This window comes from Sturnus vulgaris, chromosome 3 (genome assembly GCF_052056855.1).
Source record: "Sturnus vulgaris isolate bStuVul1 chromosome 3, bStuVul1.hap1, whole genome shotgun sequence".
NCBI classification, from domain to species: Eukaryota; Metazoa; Chordata; class Aves; order Passeriformes; family Sturnidae; genus Sturnus; species Sturnus vulgaris.
The window spans coordinates 103,530,841-103,542,608 of NC_142245.1; positions in this window are offsets into that span (position 1 = coordinate 103,530,841).

The window sequence follows — 11,768 nt, forward strand, 5'->3', positions numbered from 1 at the left end:
CAGTGACACTGCTGGGGTGACAGTGACACTGATGGGGGGTGTGACACTGCCGGGGGTGACAGTGACACTGATGGGATGACAGTGACACTGATGGGGGGTGTGACACTGCCGGGGGTGACAGTGACACTGCTGGGGTGACAGTGACTGCTGGGGGGTGTGACATGGCCGGGCTGTGTGACAGTGATGGGGGTGACACTGCTGGGGATGACAGCGACACTGCTGGGGGGTGTGACGCTGATGGGGGTGACAGTGACAATGCTGGGGTGACAGTGACACTGCAGAGGGTGACAGTGCTGCAGTGCATGTGACACTGCTGGGGTGTGTGTGACACTGCTGGGGGTGACAGTGACACTGCTGAGGTGACAGTGCTGGGAGGTGTGACAGTGCTGGGATGTGTGACACTGCTGTGTCCATGTGTCACAGTGTGTGTGCTGAGGGCACCCAAGCCTGTGGACCTTTCACTGATCCATGCTCCTGGGTGTTGGCTGCCATCACCTCCTCATCCATGATGTACTCTTGTGCTTTGTGCTTGTAATTGCCATCAGACGTGACTACTGCACAAATAATACGGACAGTATTCCTCAAGGCTCATGGAGGGAGACATTTGGAGAGGAACAGGAGACCAAGAGGTGGATTCCTCCTGCTCCATCCTTCACTGGACAGTAGAATCCAGTCTTCCATGAGTTGCAGCTCAAGAAGATTTTAGTCTGTGAACATATATTTGATTCTTGTCCAAAAAGACAGAAACTATCTAATCTCCTTGGCAGGTCAAGATTTTCAGTCTAGTTGCTTCCATGTGAGTATATATCCACACCTCTACTGCAGCTTCTTTAGCTCCCTATTGACAGAATATTTAACTCTGTGATTTAATCACTTCACTCAAAACTGTCTAAGATCACAGAATGACAGAATAGTTAAGACTGCAAGGTACCATTGGAGGTCATGTCCTCCAACCTCTCTGCTCAAGCAGGGTTCCCTGGAGCACATAATTCAGAGCTGTGCCCAGGTAGCTTTGAATATCTCCAGTGAGGGAGAACCACAGCCTCTCTGGACAATCTGTTCCAGTGTGTGGTCACCTGCACAGTAAAGAATTTTCTTCCTCATGTTCAGGTGAAACTTCCTGTGCAGCAGTTTCTGCCCATTGTCTCTTATTATTTGGCACCACCAAGGAGAACCTGGTCCATCCTCTTGACACCCTCTCCTCAGATATTTACAGACATTGATGAGGTCTCTTCTCAGTCTTCTCTGGGTTGAACAGGCCCAGCTCCCTCACCTGTTCCTTCTAAGAGAGATGCTCCCATCCCCTGTTAATCTTTGTAGTCCTATTGATGCTCTGAAGTATCTAAAGTTCTCTTGAATATGAACTTCAAACTCATACTTACTAAGGAAAAAATCTGAAGCTTTAAAAATTCTGTTAGCACAGCAGTAGTACCACTTTTAAGCTAAAAAATATTTCTGATTAGCAAGCAGGAGCTACCCTGCAGTTTAACCTGGATTTTTTCATTCAATTTCTATTATATCTCAAATAATGAGACAAGAAGAGTCATGAATGATTAAGTACAAATATTATAAAAGAGATAATGTAATTAATTAGCCTTGGAAGTAGATAAGGACAGAATGGAAAACAAGTGATCTTTAAAAAGAGTTGAGTTTAATGAACAGTTATGTGTACAAAATTGAGAATATTTCTAGGTGTTGTCATTAAAACAAGTCTAGAAATACCACAGTCGTGGCCTTTTTAATGCACCAGCATAAGGGTGTGCTTTCCTTGCAAACAAAGTTATTGAGTACAGCTAATTTGGCAGGGGGGGAAATTGTGCTTTAGGGAGAGGACTAAATGCTCATCCTCAATGTGCACATAGGGTGGAGTAGTTGCACCTATAGATGATGATTTAGAGACACAAAAAGAAGCTTGAGGAAGCAAGAAGAAATGGCCTGAACTTTCCTCTGATAGACCTTGCCCAATGTACCCAGTAACAGCCAATAGACAAAGACTAATATTTTCAATGAAACACAGCAACACTGACAGAGAGGCCTCTGAGCCCAGAGTGTTACAGAGCTCACAGGTCACACATTCAAACTCCAGGTGAGCAAAGAGGAAAGCAGGCTGCTACAGGAGTAACAACACTGAGACACTGAACCAGTGTCCAGAACAACGCCTACATGGACTGAAAAAGTAACAAGATTGAAAGTTGAGGTGAAGTGCTCTGGCTTTCTAAGGTAAAAGGGAAACTTGGTATAAACTTTTAGCTCCTAAGCCTGGCAATTTCCTAAACTCACAAAACACACAGACCTGCTCTTGCTAATTTCATGAAGCACTTCATATTGCTGATGGTCAGATTTTATTTACATTTTGTCAGCATACTAACGAGCCATTTAAAAGCAGAGCAGTAAAGTCATTTTAGGCAGTGATACTTTTATTTTTTTTTTAATTGACTTCAATACAGTATTAGAGACACTAAAAAAATTCAGGTTCAAATGAATACCTTCTCATTGAATAAACTAGCTGCAAGCTGTATGGATTTACATTTAAAAAATAAACCAAACAAACCTTAATTCCTTTATTTCTATAACTTGCAATAGATGATTTTAGACAGCTTGTTCTCAAACCATTGCTAGCATTTCCATGCTGTTCAATGAATTTGGTTGATGCACTCTCCTGTGCTCAGTTTAAGGCATGAACTGGTGATATCCACAAATAATTTTCTGTGATACTTTGCAGAAAGTGAGAGTGGTTCTAATTAATTAATAAATGGTTTAAACAATTTGTATTTTATCGTGATTATCTAATAGAGATAGTTTTGAGACACTGGTGAAGTTCCTTAACTGGCCCCTTACAGTTCCTCCTGCACCCCCCTTTAACTTGCTCACTTTTTGGTGCTGGATTTCTGCATTCCTGAGACCAGCTTTAATGAGGCTGTTGGGGTGCTGGAGCACAACTCATCGCAAGCACATAAGATTTTATTTGAAATCACAGGTGATCTTGACATTTCCAGCAGGCAGAACTTGCACTTGTGTAAAGTTGCTGGATCCAGTCCAAAGAATTTGACTTAGATGAGTGAATAGAGTTGAACAGAAACCTGGGAATACCTCTCTTCACTATGGCTCAGAGAAGCACTGCTGGGCATAGTCAAAATATTAAATTGCAATTAAAAACTCACTTGCTTTGTCATTCATATGTTCCTCATGGTTTTAATGAAACTATTGACATGGTGGAATTGTGCAACATTTATCTTATTTTCTGAGGGATGCTAACATATGCTATAACATCATGCCATTAATGTTTGACTACCTGCACTGATAAAAGTTAGGTGTGTCACAGTACTTATTTTTAATCACCCTGATAATATGCTCCCATAAATTATAGTACCTGATCCTTCTGTGTTCAGTCCCTGTCCATGTGTTGCAACTTCAACTTGTTCTTTATCATTCTTACTGATGAAAAACTTTGCTATGAGCAATTTTCTATACAGATATAATAGTTTTGGATTACTGAGATTGCCTAATGAGATTATAATCAGCTGTTAAATATTTCTGAAAGAAAATATACAGTAAAGAATTTGGAAAATATCTGTATGTCATGATGAAACTAACTTCTAGAAGATTTTGTTAGAAATATTCTCAAGGAAGCCTTTACAGTTTGGCAAGAAATAATCCTGCACAATGCTAATAGAGCAGAATTAGTTCAGGTTGCTGCTGACAGCAAAAAGTTCTCCATTATTTCACCCTATCAGGCTTCCACACTCAGAAATTATTCAAGCAACTGCTAGAAACAAGAAGATGAACATGGGAAAAAAATTGGAGAGAGAATTTGGGTTTTGGCCCCTTGGGATGATCATCCTAAACAGGATCCCAGCTCAGTCAGCTGGGTGAAATTGCCTCCAGTGAAGCACACTTCCAGACATGGGCAAAAATTCAGACTGGTTTCCTAGAAATTCTAAGTTTTAGAATCTTGGGACTTTGTTTTATTACTCAACACTGCAACAGTAGAATTTTAAAGGGAAGTTCATTCTATTCTGGTGACATGATATGAATGCTCATTAGAAGCCAGAGCTCTGAAGTGAACTTTTGGAGCACATCACCTGGTTTGTTATCAGGGCAAAGTAGTTTATTTGTGTGTTCCAAGAAATTTCCACCACATAGGTCAGAGACCTGCTTCAAAAACTCCATTCCCCTGGATATAAATTAAAAAAATTAAGGCAGATACACCTAAATATGTTGCTTAATTATTACCACAGGCCTGCTGTATATGGATGCAAACTCTGCCATGTCACTCTCCCTCATCTCAGATCCAGCCATGGGCTGTTGCCTATGCAAAATAAGCCACAACAGTCCTACCCCCACCTCACACATTTAATTTGATGGAGAAGAGGAGGTAAATGCAACTCACATTTCTTCAACTTGATCTGCAGATTGGACATTAAAGAAGTGGGAAATATGTGTCTGATGATTTCAGGCTATGTCTATGCTTGTAAATAACCCATGCCAAAGATCACAGCTTGGCTCACACCCATACATGTAAGATCTCTTTCCTCCAAAACCAGGGTCTTCTCAGGTAAAAGCCTTGTTTTCTTGTAGTGAAATTGCACATACCTCTTACCCATCTCCTGATTTTTTCTTGTTTAATATTTTTTGAGATTTGAATAAAAAGGTTCATCAGAATCAGATAAATCTCTCTCTTCTCTCTCTTCAAAAGAGTGGCACTGAAGTTTGTTTTTTGTTTTTGTTTCTTTTTTTTTCTTTTTTTTTTTTTGGTTGGTTGTTTTTTTTTGTTTTTGTGGTTTTTTAATGGGAATGACAAAGCTTTCTGAATTTGTTGTCCAGTCTGGCAGACACTGGTAAAAATGATGTGATGATGAAATTGTATTCCTGTTTGGGAAGTCAGCATGGCGTACCCATCCCTTATTTCACCATCTCCAAGAAGCAGAATGCAGAGTGCATGAGCACACTTTATGGCTGTAGCACCTACCACCTGACCTTAGAGACCAATGCATCCAAAATTCTCCATGCTTTGCACAAAACTAGTACAGCTAAAACCCATTCTGCATGTTCTGTGTGTGTAGCTTTCCTGGCACTGATGAAGGTGATGCTGATGTCCAGGAGCCCCAGTTGTCAGAATTTCAAGTGTTGGTAGTTCTGTAGCTGCTGTTGCCTATTGGGTAAAAATTACATTTTATCCTCAGCTCACACTGAAATCTTATCTGTCTTCTATTTTTGCCTTTTTTTATATAGTTATATAACTGAAGACCAAAAATAGGAGCCTATATTTCTACACAGACAACATAGTTCCACAGAGTTCAAGCATAAACTGTCCATATTTTGCCTCAAAATGCAGTGCTTAGTAAGTTCACATCCTGTACTCGGATTAATTAGAGATACTCATTAAATAGAGCTATTCTGATTTGTGCCAAATCAGGAGATGTTTTAATATGAAGAAGAAGTTCCTAAAAATTAGACACAGCATCCTTGAACACTGATGAAGGAATATATTCCTCACAGTTGGCAGAAACAGTTTTTTTATTTGACATCTCTGCACATATAAAGCTCCTGTCCAAGGATACCCTAAAAGTGCAAAACAATACTTGTCCTTAGAAATTATCAACTTAGCATGAACACTGTTGTAGACAAATCCGCCTGTAAAAATAAAAAAGAAAAACCAACAAAATAAACAAAAAATTTCCATATTAATCCAAAATAATTCACTTAAATGAATGTCTTAGAGGGAAAATAATCAATAATCAGTAGTTCACTGCTAGAAGGAAGGTGTGCATCAAAAGATTTTTGGGTGACAATTTCTTCTCCCAAGGAAAAAAGTAATGGTAAATGGACTAGAGAATACTTCCAATACATTTGTAGGTAACAGCAATGTAGGAGGGACTGACAATGCAACAAAAAGACTCAGGTACATCTTGCTATTGAAAAATGGTGCTGTTTTCCCTGCTTTCTCTTACACACATTCATATAGGAATTGACATCCATGGTATATGGGAAGTGGCATGATACACCTGGCTCAGAATAGTGTTCCTTTCAGCCCAGACTTTGTAAAGGCACCTTGCAATTGCACCCCAATAAACACTGAAAACCAGAAACAGAGGACAAAATCATGATAAGTGGGAAATTCACTGGAAATAGAATTAAATAGGATAGGAGTAAAGTTCTGTACTTAAGAAATACAGATGTCCATTGTAGGTGCTCACAAGATTCCAATTTCCCCTTTGAAACTTGGGGAGGTTTTTATGACTTGTAAATACTCCATCTTGATCCTGTGCTTCTGTGCTACCTGTGTGGGTTTGGGGTTGTCTTTCCAGTTTGGTTATGATTAAGTAGTAGGGCAAAACAGAGAGAAGGCTGTCCCACTCGTCAGCGAACTGATAATAAACCTGCTGCCAACACTTACTGCACATAACATCTGTAGTAATCCCTGTGTTCCATAAAATTGTTTCACCTACAGCCTCCAGCTTCTACCTTTTCAAACAAGGCAGGAGACAAAACAAGCAAAAAATCTGCTCTCCCAAGCAAAAATTACAACCTAAATGACGTGGCTAGGGGGCTTCATATCTCTCCTGTCATATATCCAGAATTAAACCCAACACTGATATCTCCTCAGTTTTCAAGGAGACCTTACTCAGGTGGAACCTTGATCACCAGAGATCTCAGCTGCCTTCTCTAGATATCATTCTATCTTTGTATGAATTTGCTTTCATGGACAGGCACTCAAAAACTGCACCTGCACCCTTCTATGCTTCAACAGGATACAAGGCATATGTAATTTCTATACTGCACTGCCCTTGTTACCTTCCCACTATGATTGGAGCAATATTATGTGTATCTAAGAGATGAGATTTCTCTTCTTAGGCTTTTACTAGAGGAATAATAATTTATTTTCCTAACATTTAGATTAAAGGAAAGGTTTGTTGGTTTTTTTTTTTGAAAATTGCCTTCTGATGGGATTTAAACTAATAGAATTACATAAAAATATAAACAATATGCAAAAGAAGAGACTCGGGCTCCTCAGTCATGTTTACACAGGCGTCTGAGTGAGGAAATCCTTGTTCTGAGCCGCACACACATCATTCTCCATGGAGTGTGGTTTGTAAAAAGCTGTATTGTTCCCTCTTCCAACTCACTCAGAGGCCTTTTTGTGTTTTATTGCTGCTTTCCTCTCTTCTAGTCCTGTACACAGCCCATTTTTCTCCTTATATTCTTACCGCTGCTGTTTTCTGCTTCCTTCTTTGGCCTCTTTGCAGGATGTAGCAGAGCTCAGATTCCTGCCTTTCAGCAGGAAGACCAGCCTGCAGACCACAGGAACACACTGCAGCAGCAGCCCTGGCCAGGGACAGCGAGCTCCTCTGAGCAGATCCTGAGACCCTTGGCTGCTGAGCAAAGTGAGCCACAGGCTGGGAACTCCACGGCTCAGCATTTAACCAGTGTCAGCTGTAACTCACATGTCCCTGTTTCACTCTACAGCCGTATTGAGAAAAACAAAAAAAATCAAACAAAAACAAAAAAATAAACAAACAAACCAACCACCCCCCAAAGAAATGGAAGAGATCACAAAATGTGTCATACTTAAGTTTGCTGCCAAAATATTGTTCTCAACAGTTTACACTGAAAAGAGAGGAGTCTTTTCATCCCCAGGTAAGATCAAGCACTGATGGAAGTGAGATAAAGAATGGTTCACAAAATTTTGCTGTTGCTTGGCATCTACGTTTATTACATCTGTCATTATAACAACTAGATTTTCATTTGTTCTTGTCTTACCTATTTTGACTATGAGCTGATTAAATTATATAGCAGGAATAGGAGAGTGAGAGTAACATTTTACCATATTCAGTTATGCTGCACTTCACCTTTCTCAGATTATATTAGTTATAATTCATGGCTTTAGCAAACCACACAGTTAAAGGGCAGTCAAATAAGGAAAAAAAACCAAATGTAATCTCTGACTCCAGGGTATTCATGCAAGCCCTATTAACCCACTGATTGAATGATCTATCCTTGCTTAATTATTCCTGTTCTGTGAACTGGTAAATAAAGGCAAAATGGTGGCTTTCCTAGTGGGAGCCTGCACAAGGATATCTTATCCATTAATTCCTACTGAAGCTTTAGAAGTATTATTGTTAGAATGTTAGTATTTTGCCTTAACATTCACAAAGCTCAGTCAGGATAAACTCTTACATTTAAAATCAATTATATTGTTCCAACAAGGTACAAGAGATGATATCTAAGTGCTTCACATTTTAGACTGCATAGGAGTGGTTGTATTTCATCAGCTGGCTACATTCTTATATAAATGTAGCTTAACAATTAATAACTTAACATCACTTAATAATTAACCACTTAATTGAACATTTTCCTTAATACAAATGAACAGATTTTAGTGTTTGTTTAAAGGAATAACTATACAAAAGGTAAAATGGAATGCAAAACATGTCAGATGAACCATTTTTTTCCCCCCACCCAACAGCTCCTTGAACCACAGTTACCTGGAGCAAGATTCCAAGTGTCTACCCAAAAAGGCTACATCACTACTAATAAATTGAACATGTGCAGTCTCTGGCCAGTGGGATGACTTGCAGGATGTGGCTACAGCCATGCCCTTATTCTGCCTCTGCCTCCAAAACAACCCCGTCCCAACTGACAGAGCAAAGGCTCAAAGCTGTACATAGAAGCCTTTAGGGTTCTTAGGGCACAGGGTGGGACTGGAGCATGGCTGGAGAGGCTCTCAGTCCTCACCCTATGCCCTGTACAGCTGGAGGGTCTGCAACCCAGAAAGGGGGTTTATTTACCCTGGGACAGATTTATCTAGACCACATTGCCTCAGCTGCTTACAGCCCATCAGTGTAGGGCAGTATCAAAAGCCTCATGGAGGCAAATTAACTTCATATTGCTGCTTCTTCTGTGCTACTTCCTTCTCTTAAGGAAACTCTACTGCTTTGACACGGTCTGGCATGGTTATCTATGCAGGCTTATTTTCACTCCCCTACCTGATTTTTAAGGGCAGGCACATGTGTCACCTCTCCTTTGGAAGCAACTACACTCTATGCTAACCCACCCAGTTCATCAAATTCCTTACGATGAAGTTCATGAGGCCCATTCTACTATGAAATGTTGCTATTAGCTAAGGCTGGTAAGCACGGAATCAGTATTTAAGGATATTACTTGCAGTGTATGAGATCAGCTCAGTTGGTCAGTGCAGGGTGTTAATAATGTCAAGATTGTGGGTTTGATCCTCATATAAGCCATTCACTTAAGAGTTGGACTTGATAATCCTTGTAGGGCTCTTCTACCTTCAAATATTCTGTGATTCTGTGATATCTCCTACTTGCTGAAGGATAATGGTGAATAAACACTAGCTAATGGACTGATCAGCAAGTAACACGACAAAGCTCTTCTGTCACCAGGGTTCTGTTTTCTCATCTCAGTATTGTGCCACTGAAAATATAATTCCTTTCCTTTCTCCATCCATTTTAATGCTTTCACATCTTCAATATTTTATATTGAGAAAGTTTCTTTCTCTATAAACATCTCCACTACTATCAATGTAGAAGTAGAGTGCCTCTACCAAGTCAATGCTTATAGGAAACAGTCCCTGTTTTTAAGCATTCCAAAAAGCTGAACTGCTCTGCAATGTCTCAAGTTCACTGCCTAGTTCTAGAGGCTTTTTGTGGATCTTAAATGTTTCCAGGTCTCCCTGTCCCTGGTTGTTTGTATTCACCTCTCACGTTCTGATTTCAGTGTTTAAAGGGCAAGGTAAGTTTACTGAATGGAAAGACCTTGGAGTCTACAATATCAAACAGCAGAGTGACCTCAAAGGAAAACATATTTCATTAAAAGAAAAAAGAGTTTCCCTGTAAATCCAGCTTGTTTTACCCACCCAGATCTGCCTTTCTGCTGCCTCTGTGGTGACACATGTTTTATATGAATCTATATTAAGATGAATTTTAACCTACAAATAACTAGATACAGCTATGCAGTAGGAGGGAATTCCTACAAGATGATGTAAAGTTTTTTAAGCAGTAAAATTAAAAATAGCACGTAAAACCTGACCAGTAGATTTGGATTTGAACCAAGGCAACACATTTGGGAAACATTATCAAGTTTATCAGGGGTAACATATCACAGAAAATCTGCTTCTGTTTATATGCCATTTATTATTCATTTTTGACATTTCCCTTTTTTCCTCAACCTTTTTTACCCCTAAGCAAATATATGTTAGATTTAACTGAAATGTGAGATAACGGACCAGTCTCTTAGTTTTCTTTCCCTACAAGACAAAAGCAGATCTGAGAAGAAGTAAAATAAAAAAGTTCTATGAAATATAAGTACAGGAAAAAAAAAGTTGCCAGAGTAGGTCTGCTAATAAGGAAGAAATCTGTCTCACAATGAAACTCCAGAAAAAATAAATGCCTAATAAGATTAAACTCAGGGCCAAATTCTGTCCTTCCCTCTGCTGTCTTGCATTTCATAATGTATAAATAGCACATGAAAGCCTTTGCTTCATGTAACAGACCACATGTGTGATAAAGGCTGGTTTTTATGTCTCTGACACTTATATTAATGGGGTTATGCCAGCAGAGAGGTCTTTGCCCATGGTTGGCAGAATGTTTACAGTAATCATGCCTAACTCAGGGAAAAAATAAAAATAATAAAAGCAATTTCACTCTAATTAAACAATCCAGTTCCTCAACTTTACTTTAAAAAATTCCCACTCATACCATCACAATAAATTTGAGAATGAGCTGTATGTTTAGCTGTACCTGATCTGATGAAAAAAAAGGTAATCATTAAAAATCAGCTTAAACCTGGTCCAAAGTCAGACAAGATTCATGAAGTCTTTCTACTGAAGGCAAGTTTAAGCTCAAATTTGAATTATTTTGTAATTTTTTCCCATCAGTAATTTATAAATTTCTTCAGTGGACTCCAATGCAAAATATCAATATTTTTTTGAAAGTTATTGAACAGTGGTTTGCTCTGTTGCTGAAATCTCCAGCTAAGCTGAAGGTTTACTATTCTTTGTTATGATGAGGAAAACTTTTGGAGTGGCTTCAGGAGCAAATCTTACCTCTCTGTGCTCTAGAATCCACACTTAGACCTTGTTCTATCAGCAAACATTCCATATATCTCAAAGAAAACAAACACAATAATGGGCATAAAATGGGGAATATATTTATTATAAAATGCAAGCAAACTCCCAGAATATAATAATATAAATAGATATTATTTATATTTATTGTTTAGTTTTATTTTAGTAAATGCTGCGGTTTCTAGAATCTATGTGATAAAAAAGCTCTGTGATTGTATGAGTTGTTGCATACAGTTGCTAATGTAAATGCTTTAGAGTATCTGTTCAATAGTTCCATTGGAACAATTATTTGTAATTAGAATTAAAAATTACTTGTAATTACAATTAAGATTCTTGTAATTAAGACATACAATGAGCACAGAATTGCACCCAGACGTTACTAAAGAAATGCTGGGTAACTCCACTACTGTGGCAGAGCAAAAAGCTCGTGTTTTGGCAAATGTAAGGTAACATGTCTTAAAACATGGTATTTAGAGGACATTTATTCTAAGTGGATACAGATGGAAGAGACCAGAGAGAGTAAGTCAAAGGAGTTCTTAGTAACCCAGTAAGGTTGAACTACTGAACCCTATTGAGGAAATTAGCATTGCTGGTGATGCTGTCAGGTAGCTGAGTGCTACTAGACAGAGAAGATGATTTATAAGCACACATGAAGAAAAAGCTACAACTTGTAAGAGTGAAG